This window comes from Bos taurus, chromosome X, assembly GCF_002263795.3.
Source record: "Bos taurus isolate L1 Dominette 01449 registration number 42190680 breed Hereford chromosome X, ARS-UCD2.0, whole genome shotgun sequence".
In the NCBI taxonomy this organism is placed as follows: Eukaryota; Metazoa; Chordata; class Mammalia; order Artiodactyla; family Bovidae; genus Bos; species Bos taurus.
This window is the reverse complement of record NC_037357.1, coordinates 119533786-119554499: the sequence shown is the minus strand read 5'-3', so window position 1 is coordinate 119554499 and position 20714 is coordinate 119533786.

Sequence of the window (20714 nt, the reverse complement as noted above, 5' to 3'; positions counted from 1 at the left end):
TGAGGGTAAGAGCTAGAATCGCTGGTCCAAGTGCAAGAGCTTCAGAAGGCTTCAGTGGTGTTCTCTGGTGACACAGGTTTGGAATCTAATCATGGAGAGAGAAAAACTGGGGCTGCTCCACCAGTAGGGACAAAGCAGGCTGGCATGGGAACTAACTGGAGATGAGAGTGTCCCACGTCACAGCTATGGTGCTCAACTGACAGCATTCTATGTAGACCTACAGTGTCTCTTCAGTATCGTCAAGAGAACACTGTGGCCTTAGCAGCCTCTAAGAGAAATGGGTCAAAATCTCATGGAGTCAATATATCCTAAGTAGGTGGAGCTGTGAGTAGCCTGTGCTTGTGAGAGTTCAAGAGCTCCAGCCAAGGGCCAACATGAAGACAGGTCACTCAAGGAGCAGCCACTGACAACTGCACAGGCGTGACCTGGGGTTTCCCAGCTTGGTGGTGAGGCTGCACGTGTGGGGCACTGACAGGTCACTACACAGAAGACAGAAGGAGCATGTTGTGAAGAACTGGTATTCACCACAATAAAGTGCTAGCCCACACTGGTTTGGCGATCTGGGCTGTGGCAAGTCTTTTATTATGCTTTAACCAGTACATGAACTTTCCAGGTCTTTTTAGAGGCGGGGGGGAACCTTAATTTCAACCTTTGCTCCTTTGCTCTTGGATGGAAGAAGGTATGTCTAGAAAGGTAGTTTTGAAAGCTTCAGCTTAACAAAAGTCCAAGCTGTCAGGAGATTTTAATTATAACATTTGCTGCCTAAAGCTACAAAGATTTTCAACAGGTTGCCTACATTATCAAATCCAGAAAACCTATCTTCAGAGGACGCTGAGACGAAGGTATACTTGATTATACCCACAATAATGTGCCCTATCTTCCTGGCTCTCTCTCAATTCACCCCCTTTCTCCCGTCTTTCTCCTTTTCTGTTTTTGTCAAATATTCCCAGAATCTCCCTGTTCTCACTCATTAGGTTTACTGATATCTATAAAGGATGCAAGGGCTCTAGCAACCAAGATAAGATCTCAACCATTTAAGGACATTTTTAGGGAAGCTGGACAGGGAGAATACTAATGGAATCCATTTCCATACACTTATCCCCTACACATATGCTTTCTTCCTAAATTAGTTCTGAGAGCAATGATCATGGCACACTTCTAGAAGCTCAGCCATCCCCTTCCAGCATCAACTTGTCCTATAAGAAAGGCAAGGTCTCACAAGTATTTTTCAAAAGGACATTCTAACTTAGCTGACTTCAAAAGGAGGAGGCAACAGTATCATGGGAACAATTTGTCTAAGAAGCTGGGACCACACTGTCCTGTCCAAGGGGAGGTTGGACCCAGAGCCAGCACTGAGACAGGAACTGTGTCTGGTGGTCTAAGGTGCCACCACCCCTTCACCTGCAAACTTAGGATGGGGATTCCTCACCTGATACCAGCTGGCATTAGTCCATTTCCTACCAGAATTATGAAAAGGAGATATCTTTGGCAGTCCACTGGTTAAGACTCTGTGCTTCCAATGCAAAGGACACAGTTTCAATCCCTGGTCTGGGAACTAAGATCCCACATGCCTCATGGTGTAGCCAAAAAACATTTTTAAAAAAGAATTATGAAAAGCTGAGGTACAGGAAGGGGGAAAAAACTTTGAGGGAGTTATCCATGTAGTAGGCCTTTTATTCCCCAACCAGAATCTGGGCCTCCTCCCCACATCCCCAGTCCCATTAAACATTCAGTTTACATGGGAATACCTCCTGGAGGAATGCCACATTTAGACCTCAAACTGACTTTGTTAAGTGTGTGATCCACTGGGACCTGAGCATCTGTTGTCCATTCTTTTTTTTTTTTTTTCTTAAGAATTCAAGCCATCTTTCAATGGCATCTGCTGCCTGGTAATGACACAGAAAATAAATACTCCATCAAATGTCACATGATATAGTCCACTGTTGAGTATGTTTTACTATAAAAGGGACCCCAATGTCTGACTGCATATGGTCAATGAATCCAAATAAAACCACAATTCAACCATAAATCCCTGCATAAAATTCCCCCATCTGCTGTGCAGGTACAAAAAGTTGGCAGAAATATTGTCAGAAAAGGGGCTGACTGCAGTCTGTGCCCAATGGTAATCTTGAAAGGAGAGTATAAAAATTCAGGTCCAGTACCTCTGTGTATGGGACCTGGAGACGCTCTTTCCACTTGACCATACAGCTGCTACTCCGGCATACTTCCAGATTTGCTTGGCCTCATGTGCTGGAATTGCAGGGTCGTGTTTTGGGGCCAGGTCTCAATTTGTAGATGGATTACCATTTCTAGTGCATACTCTATCCAGGTGACCAGGGTGCCAACCTGGGTGGGAAGCATCTGATCAGCTTGTTTACTCCAACCAATTTCATTCTCAAAGTGATTCATGCACATCACATAGGGCACAAATAGGAGAGAAACATCCTGTGCTACTGGCTGATGATATCTGCTGCCACAGAAACTAAGATTTGATCATCCAGTCACATGCTGTCAGGTGCATGTCCACACTGTCGGCCCACAGGCTCCTGCCCAGAAGTCAGTCACATGTAACAAGGTACATTTGGGGAGCTGTTTTCCTGGGCGAGCCCCACAGCCTGCAGGCCATGCAGGCAAGCTCTACCAGTTGAGCAGACTGCCCTTTTCCAGGCTCAGGAGCAAGTGGTTTTCTCTGGGGTTGTACAGTTTCCACAGCCCACCGTGGTCCACCTGCCTTTAGTTTGGTAGATATGTCCATGTATCAGACCAGGCATCCTCAGGAGCCTGGGTGTACAGAAGCCATCAGAAAAGTGGGGTGCTGGCACCAGCTCTGCATCTCAGTCACTCACATTTGAAGAGATTTCTGGACACTTTTTCCTGACCCTCCGAGGTATCATGAATATGTGGGTTTACTTCTACAGATAGACCACTTTCCCATAAAAACAGGTATTTCTTGAGCAATACCCACTCTGTTGGAGTTCTCATTTGGGACTCATTTCTTCATGAGAGGTGAGCTATGGCATATCAACTCCTGCTCATGCAGTGTCACTCTCTCAGTGTCCATCAGAATGTACTAACAAGTCTTTCAAATGGGGTATATCTAGTGATGGTGTCAGGGAAGTACCACAAACAAATCCCAGAGGGGGCTATTCTCTGGTAGCCACATCTTTTGCCACAGGTTCCAGTCCACATAAATGTCAGTCTCTGACACCTTCTCTCAAAACACATTGCACAAGTGATTTGCCCAGATACAAAGGTTGGTCTGTATACCATTTAAGAGTTTCTACAACAACTGGTTCAAAATGACTTCAAGTAACTTTTTATAATGGAAGGAATAGGATTCCTATATGGGATATGCGTGTATCTTTGCAACCCCATGGACTATAGCCTGCCAGGCTCCTCTGTACATGGAATTTTCCAGGCAAGAATACTGGGGTGGGTTGCCATTTCCTTCTCCAAGGGATCTTCCCAATCCAGGGATAGAACATACATCTCCTGCATTGCAGGCAGATTCTTTACCGTTTGAGCCATCAGAGAAACCCATATGGGGCATGAAGTTCATCTAATACTGATCAGTTTATCATATGCTCTACCAAACTTGGTATTCTAGAGGTTTTCAGGCCATCAGTTTTTCTTGAATAAGCTCAGAGAGAATGTTATCTGGGTACTAGTGTACATGGTTCCCCAGAACTATACCTAGGTGACTAGCCACTGATTCTTCTCAGCGTTAAACTTCTCACACTGGTTACCCAGATACTAGATTGTCTATAATCAAGATAATACATTGGCTTTAGCCCTTCTATCAGAATAAATATCATCATTTAACCATACCAAGACTGCTCTGATAAGAATTCAGTTTTTTGTAGGTCTCAACCAATCAACAGTAAGAAATCATGAAGTGCCTCAGGGTACCTTGTGACAGACTGGAAAACATATATTACATTCTGAGCTCCGTAAAGGCAAGTTGCCTCTGATCATTCAATGGCAATGCAATTTGGAAAAAGCATGAAAATGGCCAGTGCTATATATAATTGGCATAGTGAACTCTGTGACCATCATAATAACTGGAACTACAGGAGCAAGAAGAACTGCTGGGGAATTGCGCTGGTAGTGATCCACATTGTGGCATGAGATACCACTGGCTTTTCTCATGGGTCACACAGGGTTATTATCATGTGGTATGTTCTCTTTCAGCACCTCTTTCTCCATTAGTTTCTTGATCAGTGTGTAGAGACCTCTTTTCACCACTTTCCCCCCAAGGCTTTACTGATATCTCTTGGCTGAACTGGGGAAACCTGGTGGGCTCCACACTGTAAATTCATCCCACTACCATTGTCCTAATCATGGCATTTTCCCTATTGGGAACATCCCTTACAATCAAGAGAACAACTATGTATATTTAACATACATCTTCCCACAATACACTAAGCAGTAACAGCTATAATATCTTGTCTGTGCATTGGTCTGTAAGGGCCCACCCTTAAACTCACATCAGTCCATGTCTAATTGAGAGTTATTTCCTCAAAGTAAATTTTGACAGTGTGCATGGGAGCTTCAAGGCACCACAGTGATTTGTGCCCCTGTGTGCATAATGACTGATAGCAAACGGAAAAACATGAGTACAGTCAAGTCTCCAACACACTCTGACTTGTGGATAAAGCCTCTGGTTCCAGTTAGAGACAGTCTGGGGTTTCAGTCCTTACTCTAGACCTGTTTGCTCTTGAAAGAAGGAGAGTCTAGGTAGAAAGTTGGTGCTGATATTGTTAAACAACCATGTGAACAAGACAAATCTAGGCGAGGTTTTCAACTGCTCTTCCTGTCAATACCCAGAGGCCCACGACTGGACAGGCCTGGCACGCGGAGTTGGTTGTTAGGTAAATGGGTGATTTCCACTCCTCTTCCTCCAGCACAGCTGGTGGGGCTCCCTCATCTACTACCTGAGGAGGAAGTCTCTACCATCTCACTGGGAATTTTCCCAAACCAATCCTTCATGTCCCTGCCTTCCTGCTCTGTGTAGGAGAGAGCTCAGTACCATATAACTGATCACCCTTGAACAATGGGGAGGATTTTATCTGTAGTCATAGCCATACAGAAGCAGTTTCAATTTCCCAGGAACACAAGTGAGTGGACAATAAGCTAGGAAACATTTTTCTTAGATTTATGGGGTTCTCCACGTTTTACATCTAACTCAAATCACTTACATGATACAGCAGAGGTCTCAGGACACAGGTGAAGAATCACACGACCCTCAGTCACTAAAGGATTTAGCAAAACGATCTTTGACTGCACACCAGTGCTGTGGACACTGTGATGTTAGTTATTCTGCTAACCTATTTTGAAGCATAGAGGGTGGGCCAAAAAGTCCCACATCTCAAAAGACTGTGGAATGGATTAGAATTTGCCTCACGACGACCTTGAAAGGGAGACAGGAAGGCGAATGGGACACAGCAAGGTGACCTGTACATTCAGGTGAGCTATGCTTCAGGTTTTTCCCTGTGTGATCTCAGGAGTGTGTACAAAGTCACCAGGGCAAAAATGGAGAGCCAATGCCCTACGCACAGATAACACCAAGGAGCTTCTCCACCTGGGACACCTGTGAGTCATAAGATCACTAAGTTCTTGGAGGAAGCCTGCACTGTTCTTCACCCACCACAGGTTACTCTGTAATACTCAGGCTTGTATGACTGGAGACCCACAATGGGCTATAAGCTGAGGGATGATGCAATGGAATGAATGTATATGTACCTCTACCCTCTCCCCAAATCTGTAAGTTGAAACTCTAACCTCTGATGTGATGGTATTTGGAAATGGAAGTTTTAGAAAGAAATTAGGTTTAGATGAGATCAGGAGGGAGCTGCCTCATGGGATTTGTGCCCTCTGAAAAAGAGGAAGAGATGCCACAGCTCACTCTGCACCATGTGAGGACACAGTGAGAAGGCAGAGGAGCCTCACCAGGAACCAAACCTGCCAGAACCTTGATTTTGAACTTCCCAGCCTCTATAAGCATGAGAAATAAATTTTGCTGTTGAAGCCACCCATTCTATGATATTTCATTATAGCAGCCCAAGCCAACTAAGATGAATAGATGGATGATCTTAGTGGAGCAGCTTCAGGAGGCTTCACTCAGGATCCTGGGGTTCAAGGGACAAAGGGACAAGCATGTGACTCACATAGGAAATAAGCTGGAGCTGGGGCTGCCCTTGCCAGGAAGTTCAATAAGAAGGCTGACTTCAGCACTCATTTATCTCCACCTCCTACAGAAGAGAGGTTTTTGTTCTCCATGACGGACATGTGGACCCTGAGACAGGAAATGTAATGGGATTTTTCTCTACCCTCATAAGGGAGGGATGGCATATAATGCAGATCACCAGAAAGCTTTTCTTACATCCTGTGGGGTTTTTGAAACTCAGGGATAGTGTCTGAACTACACAAGTAAAGTCAAGAACCTGGGTCTGGAGCAGCCACTGCCTGCTCCAGTCTTATTTGGCCAGTGCCCAAATCTGTCCTTTAATATCCTTCCGTCCTGGTCCTGGAGGAGCAGACTTCCCTTCATCTCTGCATAACTGGCCATCTCTGATCAGGAGGGAGTATTTCATCTGTGGTCATGGCCACCCGTCAGATGGAAGCAGGCTCAATTTACTGGTGACACAGATATGTGGGCAACAACTATGAAATGCTTTTCTTAGACTCATGGGCTTCCCTCCCTTTAAAGCATCTACGCAAGTCAGCAGAGATCCCAGAGACAAAAGTCAAGGATCACATGCCTCCTTATCACCAAAGGACTGAACAATATGGTCCGCAATAGCAAACCTGTATTGTGGACACTACAGTGTTTTCTATTCTGTAGCTATGATCAGGGACATGGCAGGGGACAGGCAGCAGAAAGGGCCAGATCTAAAGAGATTGTACAGCAGAAGAGAAAATGCCCCCATTAACAACCTTTCAAGGGAGATAGGAAGGCAAGTGGGACACCACCTCAGAGGAATTTCTCACAGGCTTCCCAACCTTTTGCATTCTAGGATTATCTCCAGGGATTTTGTTGTACTCAGATGACCTGTACTTTAAGTTTGCCCTTGTATGGCCCATATGGATATGTGCAAGATCACAAGGGCAAATTCAGAGCTGATGCCCTACACATGGATAATGCTGCAGGGTTCATTCTCCTGGGACACCCCTAAGTCCTAAGATCACCCCATTCTGCAAGGAAGCTGGTTCCAGCCATCACCCAAAATGTGTTTCTGTATAGAACTCTGACTTACATAACTAGACACCCACAGTGGACATGAGCGGTTGGACGACTGACAAAAAGTGCAAGAGCTTCATTCAATAAGCTTCACTTGTTTATGAATGCTTCATAATAAGCCTTCATTTGTTCATTTCACTACAGTGAGAGGAATATGGGGACTAGGATCTGACTCATGAAGGAAGAGAAGTTAGGGCTGGAGGTGCCCCTGTGAGAAGGTTTAGAGGTGAGCTGACTAGCCAGTGAACTGCAATTCTACCTCCTGTGTGTGCTCCATGGAGGACATGTGGGCTCTGAGGGATAGAGGAGTATGGTGAGCTTTTGCTCCATCTGAAGCAAATGACACCCACCTCATCTTCAGGAGCTCACACATCACATCCTCAGGAAAACCTTCCTTGACCGACACTGCACTGGGCCAAGTCCTGTGTCCTATACTAGAAACCCTTACAGCAGTCTGCATGTGTCCTTCAGAAAACACAGACACTACACAGTTACCTACTTCAATGAGCATTCCTGAAGTCTCGAATGATGCAACTAGAATTTTAAGCTACTCAAAGGCAGAAATATGTCTCTTTGATCAATGTGGCCTTCCAAATAATAGTACCTGAGATATAACGGGCATTCAAAAGTGTTCCCAAAATTAAGTAGTTAACATAATACGCATTTTCAATGTCTTAATTTCTATGATCATGAATAAGACACAGCATGAAAATCTAGAAACATATAAAAAATAAATGCAATAGTGCCACAATTCTGGACTGTGGGACATGAGACAGAGGAAGACCCTTGGGGAGGAATGTGGTTCGTGGGGCTGCAGGCAGAAGGTCTCATATGTGCTCCCACAAGCCCTTAGGCAGGCCAACCTCTTCTGTGAGGGTATCTGTGATTTCTAGCAGTATACAGGCTCCATCAGCAGGGGAGATCATCAGATATCTGACAAGACCAGGGCGAATGATTCAAATACATAAACAACATCTGGATATGCACCCACTGCGCAAATATTGGGGCCGCAATGAGTGAAGGTGCTGGGGTCAGCCACATTCCTGAAAGCCTGTATTGAGTAAGACACTGAACGTACACCCTCTCAGGGAAGACCTCAGAAAAGGCTCCTAAGGCCAAGACAAAAAAAAGACACAGTCCCAGAAACTAAAGTGAGCGTTAGGCCACCTTGTAAGGAAATAAGTCCACATGAATTCAGTTCAGTTCAGTCGGTCAGTCATGTCCAACTCTTTGTGACCCCATGGACTGCAGCACGCCAGGCCTCCCTGTCCATCACCAACTCCCGGAGTTTACTCAAACTCATGTCCATTGAGTCGGTGATACCATCCAACCATCTCATCCTCTGTCGTCCCCTTCTCCTCCCACCTTCAATCTTTCCCAGAATCAGGGTCTTTTCAAATGAGTCAGTTCTTTGCATCAGGTGGCCAAAGTATTGGAGTTTCAGCTTCAACATCAGTCCTTCCACTGAATATTCAGGACTGATTTCCTTTAGGATGGACTGGTTGGATCTCCATGCAGTCCAAGGGACTCTCAAGAGTCTTCTCCAACACCACAGTTCAAAAGCATCAATTCTTCGGCACTCAGCTCTCTTTATAGTCCAACTCTCACATCCATACATGACTACTTGAAAAACAGCTTTAACTAGATGGACCTTTGTTGGCAAAGTAATGTCTCTGCTTTTTAATATGCTGTCTAGGTTGGTCATAACTTTTCTTCCAAGAAGCAAGCATCTTTTAATTTCATGGCTGCAGTCACCATCTGCAGTGATTTTGGAGCCCAAGAAAATAAAGTCTGTCACTGTTTCCCCATCTATTTGCCATGAAGTAATGGGAGCAGATGCCATGATCTTAGTTTTCTGAATGTTGAGTTTTAAGCCAACTTTTTCACTCTCCTCTTTCACTTTCATCAAGAGGCTCTTTTGTTCTTCTTTCCTTTCTGCCACATGAATTACCTATCACTCAAGTCAGGTATATGAAATGGTCTGACTGGGAAGAGGAAAGAAATTTTAGAAAGAGTTGTCAGCATGCTGGAAGTTTCCTCCACACTCATGCGGGAAGAACAAGCAACATTTACTGGTTGCCGCAAGGCCATTGACAGAGTGCTTCCGAGAGACTGACTAATATTCATATAGGTTAAGAGGCACTGGGCAAGCTGACAAGAACAAAGGCTCTGAACCTAGAAGACCCACACTGGGGAGCTGGCTTTAATACTTTCTAGAACAGTGTTCTTCCCTAAGCTGAATCCCCTGATCTCTAAACTAGGTGGGTAAGTTAAACTACACCCTTTCTGGGTCTCTCTCAGGTCCTGGGGTTCACATCAGCCATTCCAGCATTGAGACGTTCCACATCATTGTCTTCTGGACCTCTGGGATGCTCATTCCTGACCTTTGACTCTGCCCTCTACCCAGAGGGCTCAGTTGCCCCATGGCATATGGGGTCTTCCTGAACCAGGGATCAAACTCGTGTCTCCTATATTGGAAGGCATGACACCAACACAGTCTTCAAGGCTTCAAAATTAGCCTCTTAGGCAAGTGTTCCCTGATGACTTACTCACCCACTCTGAACCCACTGGAGAATAAATCCTATATTCTTGCTATGGACCCTCAGAGTAGTCCACAGTTTTCTTTCATAAAAAGCATTTTAGTTTTATAATTATGTAATATTCCCATAAATTATTAACAATACCCCCAAAATTTGCTCTTTAAAAGAAACATATCTCTTTTGTTAGTGCTGTCTCCTAATAATAGTGCCTGGTACAAAATAAGTACCAAAAAGTATTCTAGTAATGACATACTGAATATAAGATTGAGTCTTGGTAGATTAATGTGTATGACTGTGACCAGGACAGAACAATAAAATATAAAGACACAATATAAAGAACAAATGGTTCAGGAATTCCTGGTGGTCCAGTGGTTATGGCTCAGTGCACTCACTGCTGGGGCCTAGGTTCAATTCTTGGTCAGGGAACTAAGATCCTGCAAGGTGAGTGACCATGGCCAAAAAAAAAAAAAAAAAAAGAATAAATGAGTAAGTGACAAAATAGCCCACTGTGGACCAGGTAATAGAGAAAGGTTTGGAGACATACGGAGTTCACAGAATCATATTCCCTAAGTGTCTGTCTTCATAGGGATTAAGGTCTGCTCCACAAGTCATATTCCAACTTTGATTTTTCAAGAATGTCATAGAAAAACACAAATGCCTGACCAATAAGGAACACTAGACAGTAGATTCTCACAAGTGGGAGATTTCACTCTTGCTCTTTCCCTTAAATGTAAATGAAAATTTTGTTTGGAATCTGCCCTTTGCCCTTTGTTCCACCCCTCCCAATCTTGACCACAGATACAAACAACAGACCATCCGAAGTTGTCCATATTCAACTAGAGGCTACTTTCAGAGTTCAAATGGCCCCACAACACACAAGTTTAAGACAAACACTTGTGAATCCCAGCTTCATGCACCTTACCCCACATTCTTTTGAACTCCTACATTTTTACTGAATCTAACACTTGATTTCTATAATTAACAGAGTTTCAGAACTGCATTAAGATTTTATATTTACCATTTATTTCACCTTCAATATACAGAGAAGTTAGGGGCTTCCCTGGTAGCTCAGACGGTAAACCGTCTGCCTGCAATGCGAGAGACCCAGGTTCGATCCCTGGGTTAGGAAGATCCCCTGGAGAAGGAAATGGCAACCCACTCCAGTACTCTTGTCTGGAAAATCCCATGGACGGAGGAGTCTGGCACCCTACAGTCCATGGGGTCGCAAAGAGTTAGACACGACTGAGTGAGTTCACTTTCACTTTCATGAAGAGAAGTTATTAATAAAAAAAAAAATTCTACCAATAAAATACCTCCCATATAAAAGTAAAGCAACTGAGGCACAGAGAGATTTAATGTCTCTCCCAAGGCCACCAGGAAAACAAGTAGAACCTAAAACATCTGACCCCAAAAGCAAGAGGAAGAGAAGGTCTCACATCAGATGGAGTTGCCATCCCATGTCCTAAGCAGATAAAACTCCCCTTTCCCAGTTACTCTGAGAATACAGCAATACACAGGCACTACCACTTTACCTAAAAGAAGTAAAGTGCAAAAGGAAATGCACTCATTGTGCCTACAATTAATGGTGTAGCAAAGGAAGGAGGTGTGAGGCAGCCATGTTCCTAAGTGTGTACTGAACAAGATGTAGAAAGCAACATGTCCTCAGGGCTTCCCTGGTTGCTGAGCGGTAAAGAACCCACCCTCCAATACAGGGGACACAGGTTCGATCCCTGATCTGGGAAGATCTCACATGCCTCGGAGAAACTGAGCCCACGCACCACAACTACCGAGCCCATGCTCTAGAGCCTGTGTTATGCAACAAAAGAAACCTGCCTGCCACAACTAGAGAGGACAGCCTGCACACCAAAATGATGAGCCAGCACAGCCAAAAGAAAAAAGAAAGCAACACGTCCTCTATTATAAGAGATACAGAAGAGACTCCAAAGGACAAAACATTTAATGTCTAATATAACCTTTAAAGTGAAGTGCTGGGCATCGTGCCCCAAAATGATCAAAACTGGTTCTGCTGGCATTATGCCATGACCAAATGAAAAGATATAAAATAGTTTAGTTGGAAGAATTATAAAATTTTCAATGAGTTGTCAATGTGGTAGGCATATTTTGCACCATCATGACTCTGGGCCTCCTTACTCTGCTTCTAAAAGACATAATTCAACATTCTATGTAAATGGAGTGTTCCCTCCTGGGGAACTGCAACATTTAGAACTCAAACTGAGTTTCTTAAGCATGCGTTCCACTGAAAACTGACCAGCAGTCATCTCTTTCGCTTCTTCAGTTTCTTCTATGAGAATCCAAGGCATCCTTCAGTGGAACCTACTACCTGGCTATTCAACAGAGTATCAACAATCCAGCAAACATCCCAAGATAACTCAAAATTTCTTCTGAGAATTTCTTCCTTTAAATCAGGCATCCTTGTCTGACTGTATGCAGCCAATGAATCCCAAAATGAAGCAAAGCCTATTACAGAAATTCCCCAGTCTGCTCTGAAAATGGGTTTGACAATGCCATACTCAGAAAATGTACCTACTATGACCCGTGACCAATGATACACTTGAAAAGAGAATAGGAACACCAGCTCTAGCATTTCTGGCTATGGGATCCAGAGATCCCTTTTACTCAACTGTGCAGTTGGCACCCTGCACATTTCTAGGATTCCATGGATTCATGTGATGAAATCTTGTTTGGGGCCAGGTCCCAAATTGTACATGGATTACCGTGCAGTGGGCACTGGTCCCAACCTGCACAGGACATGTCTGATGAGCTTGATTCCACTGACTTTCCCTCAAAGGTTCCTTATCCACGGGTATGCATATAACACATGAACAGATGGTAGGCATCTTTAGCATTCTGCTTATAATGTTCACTCCAACAAAAGCTAAAAATTGATTATCCAGTCTTTCAGCTGCCAGCCACCAGCCCAGGTGGTGGGCTGGACATTACCAGGACATTAATTTCTACCACATTCAGGAAAAATGTAGCAAGATGTATTGGGGAGTTTATTGTCCAGGAAAAGCACTGCACCTCCAAACTCTACTAATTGAACAGAATTCTCATTGCAGTTATAGCTGTAAATGGTTTTCTTTGGTAATGTGCAGCTACAAGGGCTCACAATACCCACTAGACTTTAATTTAGTGGATAAGCCCATCAACTAGACCCAAGCATCCATAAGAAACTTGGTATCCCAAAGCTATCAAGTAGCCTGAGTGGTGACCTAAATCCATCCATCTAAGAGGGCCATACCTGGACGGTGACTGGATACATTGTCCTGCAGCTATGAGATGCCACCAAAGCCCACAGTTAACTTCTTTCCTTGATGTGACACTTCCACATAAATGTGAAAGCTCACTGGGTTCTGTGAGATTCTCATCTTACCAATCCCTTAACAGGGATATGGGCATTTAAAAAGCCCTGCTATTGCTTTGTTGCTCTCTTGATGTCCATCATTACTCACTAATAAGCCAGTTGGTCTTTCAAATGCAGCATGTCCAGTTGCAGTGTCAGACTAGCCACAAAAACAAAAGCCCAAGTGGAAACATCACCTTGACCTCCTCAAAGAGACTGAGCTGCCAATATTAGATTTTATATTTATGACAATTTCAGGAATACTTCTGAGTGTCACAGGTGGCATTAATAGACCATAAGCTATTACTTCACAGATGGATGAATGTGAACAGTGACGTACTAGGAAGGGAAGACAAATGCATCATTTCCTTACCTGAGTGGCTGCTTCTTAATATGCAACTGGCTAATCTAGTGCCAATTACTAAGAAGTTGGACCAGCTCTCTAAGGCAGACCATCTGCCACTCTTGTCCCTTCTAATCTAAACAATGTCATCCATGTAATGGTACCAGGACACCTGTAATGAGGTTTCAGCCTTTGGTGCTTTTAGACCTATCTAATAATGAAAACCTTCAGGTCTCACCACATTACCACATTCATGTATAATGTAGTCTGACCCATGAAGCAGACTCCTATCACATAGGTTCAGTGGTATTTGAAAAAAAATCATTAGCATCTCCATCACTGCACACAGCCTTTGGTATGCACCATGGAGTCCTAGAATGTAACGCTATCAGAACTACAGAGACAAGGAGACTGCTGCCATAGAACTTGTGGTCACCTATTGAAACAATGAGGCATCAAGTACCCTTCACTGTTTTCTCTGGCTACTTAGGGATACTGTAGGTAGTACAGCCTCTTAAAGCACATCTACATTAGCTCCTTGGCCAATATAGAGACCTCCTTTGACACACCTCTCAAATCAGAAGCCTAACCTGCTTTATGGAAACCTCATGGCCGGGCTGGGGCAGCCTGTGGGGGCCCCAAGTTGTCCACCTGTCCCATTACTACTGCTCTACTATGGCACTTTCCCAGTGGGAACACCTCTACAATGAAGAAAAGAATTACACATACTTAACACAACTCTCCTCCATCCAAGCAGTAGTGGTTACAATAACCTACGTGTGTGTGTGTGGTGATCAGCTGTGCATGTAGAGCTGACCTGGGCATGGCCTGCACTTCCACCACACGCACAAGAAAGGCCCATGTTTTTTCCTGTCCACAAGTAGGTTCTAGAGCAGTGAGTGGTTTGAGCATGCATTAAAATGAAAGCACCAAAGAGGAGCCTTTGGGGGGAATAAAGGGAGCACAACAAGTGGTGAGTCACAAAATTCATGGGTCAGGCACGAGTCTACTGCCCAGTCAGAGGACAGGTACATTCCTGAAGGCCTGTACTGAATGGGGTGTTGAATACATGCCCCCTCAGATAAGACATTTGACAGAGGCTCACTTATGCATTAAACTGTGTCCTCAAAACTCGCGTGTTAAAAGGTCTAAGCCCCCCAGTACCCCCCAGTACCTCAAATCAGTAAGGCCTGATTTGGAGATAGGGTCATTAGTGAGATAACCGAGTGAAAATGAGGCCAGTAGACTGGCTCTAATCCAGTGTGTCCTAAAAAGAAGAAATGTAGACACAGGCACAAGTCCAGGGAGAACACCACATGAATGTGAAGACAGCCATCTGCAAGCTAAGGGCTCAGTCCTGGAAAACCCCTTCCCCTCACATCTCTCAGAAGGAATGAACTTTGCCAAAACCTTGGACTTGACTTCCAGCCTTCAAATGATACAGTACATTGCTGTTGTTTAAGCCACTCAGTTGTAGCACTTTATTACGGTGGCCCCCTACAAACAATTACAGATTCCAAAATGAAAATGAAAGTCACTCAGTCATGTCCAACTCTTTGCGACCCCACGGACTGTACAGTCCATGGAATTCTCCAGGCCAGAACACTGGAGTAGGTAGCCTTTCCCTTCTATGGGGGATCTTCCCAACCCAGGGATAGAACCCAGGTCTCCCTCATTGCAGGCGGATTCTTTACCAGCTGAGCCACAGCGGAAGCCCACAGACTCCAAAGACCAAGACAATAAACAACAAACACTTCCATGTTCTAAAGTGAGGTACTGGCCAGCTTGCCAAATAATGGACTCAAATGGGTTCTGTCACCACTAGCCCACTACCCAACACAGAGATATAAAAGAGTTGAGGTAGAAGAGGGAGAAATGTTACAGAATTGTCAATTGAGCAAATGTTTATGTCGACACTTCTGTTGTTGTTCAGTCGCTAAGCTGCATCCGACTCTCTGTGACCCCACGGACTGCAGCACACTGCCACACTTCTGAGGGGAGGACAAATACTATTTTCCCCTAACTGCAAACGGGTGACAAAAGCTACAGAAAAGCTAACTGATGCCCATGGGGGTTGAGAAGCACAGGAACTCGCATCTGGCTCACAGGAGTAAAACCAAGTGGGCAGGTCTGGATGTCTCTGGGAGAAAAGACAATAAGCATGCCCCTGGGAGTGAGCAGCATTTCTACCATTCACAGAAGAAAGATCTTTGACTTGTTCTTCTCCCTAAGCTCTTCTCTATCTGGGGACTGCACTGGTGGTGGCCAGGGATGGTAACAGTGAGCAGGTGGTCAACTGGGGAATAGATAGAAGATAAAAAGGCAGAAGTGATTTGAAAATATGAGAGAAAAAGAGGCCCCCTGAGAAAACCTACTAATCCAAAGAACCCTGCTTAAAGGCTGGTAAAGAAATTCACAGAGGAGATGATTCTGTAAGAATAACAAGAAGGTTACTAAAGAAGACATAGCTGAAAGCCATCACATCAGTAGCAGGGTCTGTATGCACCCTGACCATCCAGAGAAGGATGAAAGGATACCGGATTACATGCACATTACACCCCATGTTATACTCCTTAACTACTCCCAAGTTATCCCTCTTTTCGCACTTCTTTCCCCTTTGTCTGCTCTCTCTACTTCTTCCCAAGTCTCCCATGTCCCCATTCATTATGCCGAGTAATAACTACAAAGAATGCAGCAATTCTCTAACTGAAGACAAGCCCCCAATAATTCAAGAAGACCTTCCTAGGGGTAGTTGGGCAAGGAGAATTACAACAGAATCCATTTCCACATGCTTATTCTATATGAATGGTTTTCTAAGTTAGATCTGTCCACCAGTGAACATCGAGTACATCCAGAATTTTCTCCCTCCTCAGAATCAACTTGTCCCACCTTGACCTACAGGATCTCATCTATATTTTCCCGATACAACACTGTGACATTATAATGCTCCAGAAAAGGGAGTCAAAATTTCAAAAGGTAAAACGTCAAAAGCATCTGGGGTCCTAATCACTTAGTCCACATGAGAGCTCGGGTTAAAATCAACATGGAGACGAGAGGCCCTTGGAGGTACTGGCATACAGTGGTTCAGCCACTGTGGAAACATATTCTGACCAGTCCTCAGTCAAACATACAGCTGTCATGTATAACCAGCAAGTCTAATACAGGTACATATCCAAGAGAATTGAAAACATATGTTTACACAAAAATTTATCCTCAAATGTCAAAGTAGCATTATTCATAATAGCCAAAAAGTATAAATATCCCTAATATGGATCAGCTGATGAAAAGATAAACAAAAAACAGTATATATTTGCAATGAAATATTATTCACCCATAAAAAAGAGTGAAGGCAGAACACAGAGAATTTTTAGAGTAGTAAAAATACTCTGAATGGTATCTGAACAATGAATATATGTCATTACATGTTTCTCAAATGCCATAGAATTTATGACACCAAGAGTGAACCCTAAGATAAATTATGGGCCTTGAGAGACTATGATGTGTCAATGTAGGTTCATCTTTGGTTAAAAAAAAAAAATTTTAAAGTACCACTCTGGTGAGTGATGTTGATAATAGGGGATGCTATGTACATGGGGCAAGGGAATATATGGGAAATCTCTGTACTTTAGTCCCAATTTTTTTGTAAACCTAAATGCTCTAAAAAAAATTAAGTTTTTTAAAAATAAGGAATAAATAACTAACTTGTGCTCCAATATGAATAAACCTTGAAAACATTATGATACATGAAAGAAGTCATTCACAAAAGACCAAATATCATATGATTCCTCTTACAGCAAATGTCTACAACAAGCAAATCCTTAGAGTCAAACAGTTGATTAGTGGTTGTCAGGTGATGAGGAGTAGGGGGAACAAAGAGTGACTGCCAAGAGGTGTGGGGTATCATTTGGAGGTGATGGAAATATTCTGGAATGAGATAGTGGCAATGGTTGCATAACAATAAATGTACTAAAATCCACTAAACAGTATACTTTAAAATGCTGATGTTTACATATGTGAATTTTATTTCCAACAAAATCTGCAAATATAATGATAAAGAAAATTTATCAGACTCACTGTTTGTGTGGGTCATGAATCCAGGAACTGCTAAGCCAGGTTCTTCTAGCCCAGGACATCCCATGAGGCTGCAGCTGAGATGCCACCAGAGCTGCAGTCATCAGAAGTGACTGGAGCTGGAAGATCTGCTTCCAAGCTGGTGCTGTCACAGGCTGGCAAGATGGTGCTGGGAGGTCCTGGGAGGCCTCAGTTTCTTCCCACATGAGCCTCTTCAGAGGTCACTGGAATGTCCTCATGACTGTGAATGACTTTCCTAGAATGAGAGAGGGACAATGTTGCTACCTCAGGCAAATGACAAAAAGTTGCAGAAAAGTTGTGTCTCCTATAGGCTGAGGATCAGAGGAACTAGTGTCTGCCTCACACAAGTAAATTCTAGAGGCTGAGACTATACTTTCCCTGGCAGAAGGAACAATAAAATGGCAGCCTGAGATGAAACTACACTGCCCACAAATGCAGAGAAATTTGTGTTTCCAGGGAACATACGTGGATCTCACAAAAGACAGTGGCCTGAAACTGTCATAAAAGGAAAAGCAGCAGGGGTGGGGGCACCCAGGGGAAAAAAAGAATCCCAACGCAGGGGTGGGTCACAAAAGCCAAGGGACTGACCAAGAGTCTAAGCAGCTATTCAGAGGGAAAACACTGGATGTGGCAGAGACTGCACTCTGAGGTCCCTTAAGGAACCTGCCAATGTCCCTGGAACAGTCACACAGGGATTTTCTCCATATCAGAGCCCCAGGTCAGACTGCAAATTTGTCAACCATGAGAGGGGGCACCCTTCCCCCACAATCCTGACACTAAGCCCCATTATAGATCCAAAACAGTGTGTGGTCAAATTTACATGTAGACATTTATGTTACCAAGGACTAGTATCTGAGTGCCCTTGGACTTTCAGCTCGATAATAGCAGGACTTTATTTTCTTGGACTCCAAAATCACTGGAGATGGTGACTGCAGCCATGAAATTAAAAGATGCTTGTTCCTTGGAAGAAAAGCTATAACCAACCTAGACAGCATTTTATAAAGCAGAGACATTACTTTGCCAACAAAGTTCCATCTAGTCAAAGCTGTGGTTTTTCCAGGAGTCGTGTATGGATGTGAGAGTTGGACTATAAAGAAAGCTAAGTGCCGAAGAATTGATGCTTTTGAACTGTGGTGTTGGAGAAGACTCCTGAGAGTCCCTTGGACAGCAAGGAGATCAAACCAGTTCATCCTAAAGGAAATCAGTCCTGAGTGTTCATTGGAAGGACTGATGTTGAAGCTGAAACTCCAATACTTTGGCCACCTGATGCAAAGAACTGACTCATTTGAAAAGACCCTGAGGCTGAGAAAGATCGAAGGTGGGAGGAGAAGGGGACAACAGAGGATGAGATGGTTGGATAGCATCACCAATTCAATGGACATGAGTTTGAACAAGCTCTGGGAGTTGGTGATGGACAGGGAAGCCTGGCATGCTGCAGTCCATGAGGTTGCAAAGAGTCAGACACTACTGAGCGACTGAACTGAACTGAATAGCAGGACATGTCTCCTTTGTTACTGCTTTCTCCTAACAACAGCGTCTGGCACAAAGTGGGCGCTCAAAAATAATTCCTGATCCCTACTTCACACCATATACAAAAATTAACTCAAAGAGGATCAAATAAATAAATGTAAAAGCTATAACTATAATAAAACAGGAAAAAAAAACATGGGTTTATATCTTTATGACCTTGAATTAGGCAACAGCTTCTTAAATATGATGCCAAAACAAAAGCAAGGAAAAAATATAAAGTAGATTTCATCAAAATTAAAAACCTTTTGCATCAAAAGACACTATTAAGTAAGTGAGAAGAAAATCCAGATAATGGGAGAAAATATTTGTAAATCATACATCTGATAAGGGTTTAGTATCCAGGCTATATAAAGAATCCTTACTACTCAACAAGAGAAAGAAAATATAACCCAATTATAAAATGAACAAGAGATTTAAATAGACATTTCTCCAAAGGTGATATACATGAAAAGATGTTCAACATCATTAATCAAAACCATGGTACAAATCACTTCACATTGACTAAGATGGCTATGACCAAAAAAAGAACCAGAGTATTGAAGAAGATGTGGGAAAACTGGACCCCTCATACACTGCTGGTGTAAATGTAAAATAGGATGGCGGCTGTGGAAAACACTTTGGCAGGTCCTCAAAAAGTTAAACATAAAGTTATACAGCCCAGCAACTCCAGTCTTAGATACCCAAGAGACCTGAAAACATAAGTTCACATAAGAACTTGTACATGAATGTTTGTAGCATCATCACTCATTTTAGTCGAAAAGCATCAACAATCTGAATATCAATTTGTGAGTGGGGAAACAAAATAGGTATAACCATACAATGTAATATTATTCAGCCATAAAAAGGAACAGAGTATAATACATGCTAAAACATGGATGAACCTAGAAACTATTAAGTTGAAGTGAAAGAAGCCAGATACAAAAGGACAAATATTGTATCATTCTACTTATATGATGTATCCAGAGTAGTCCCATTCAGAGATAGAAAACAGAAGGGTGGTTTCCAGGAGCTGAGGGGAGGGTAGAATGAGGAGTTACTGCTTAATGGGTACAGTTTCAGTTCAGGAAGATGAAACATCCTGGAGAAGATGGTGGTGATGAGTACATAACAATGTAAATGTACTTAATGTCACTGTGAAGGACGAAACAGAACAGGCCCTGTCTTGAAAGCAGGACTCCATCTTGGGCCAGACTGTGGACTTTGAGCTATATGCCCAGTCTCTATGGAAACGACAAACCAACTGGAAAACCAGGCCCCCAGAAGGAAGAGCCCCAGGGCTCGTGCCTAGACTCTCCTAAAGAATACCCTAATTATCTGTGTAACCGAATAGAATCATACATTCTATTATGCTTACTGGGGGATGACCACAGGCCTATTGATAATTGTCCACTGTTAACTACCTAGGCTTAAGGCATATGAACCACGGGTTAACTTTGAGTGTATCTTTCTTTTTCCTTTGTTCAGACTAGTTTCAGGGAATCTTATACACTTAGAGAATATAAGGTTTTCACAAAAACTGGTCGGGGTCCTTGGCTAAGATAAGACTCTGCCTTGGACCCACCAGTGTAATAATAAACTGCACTCCACTATCTGCATTGTCCTTCT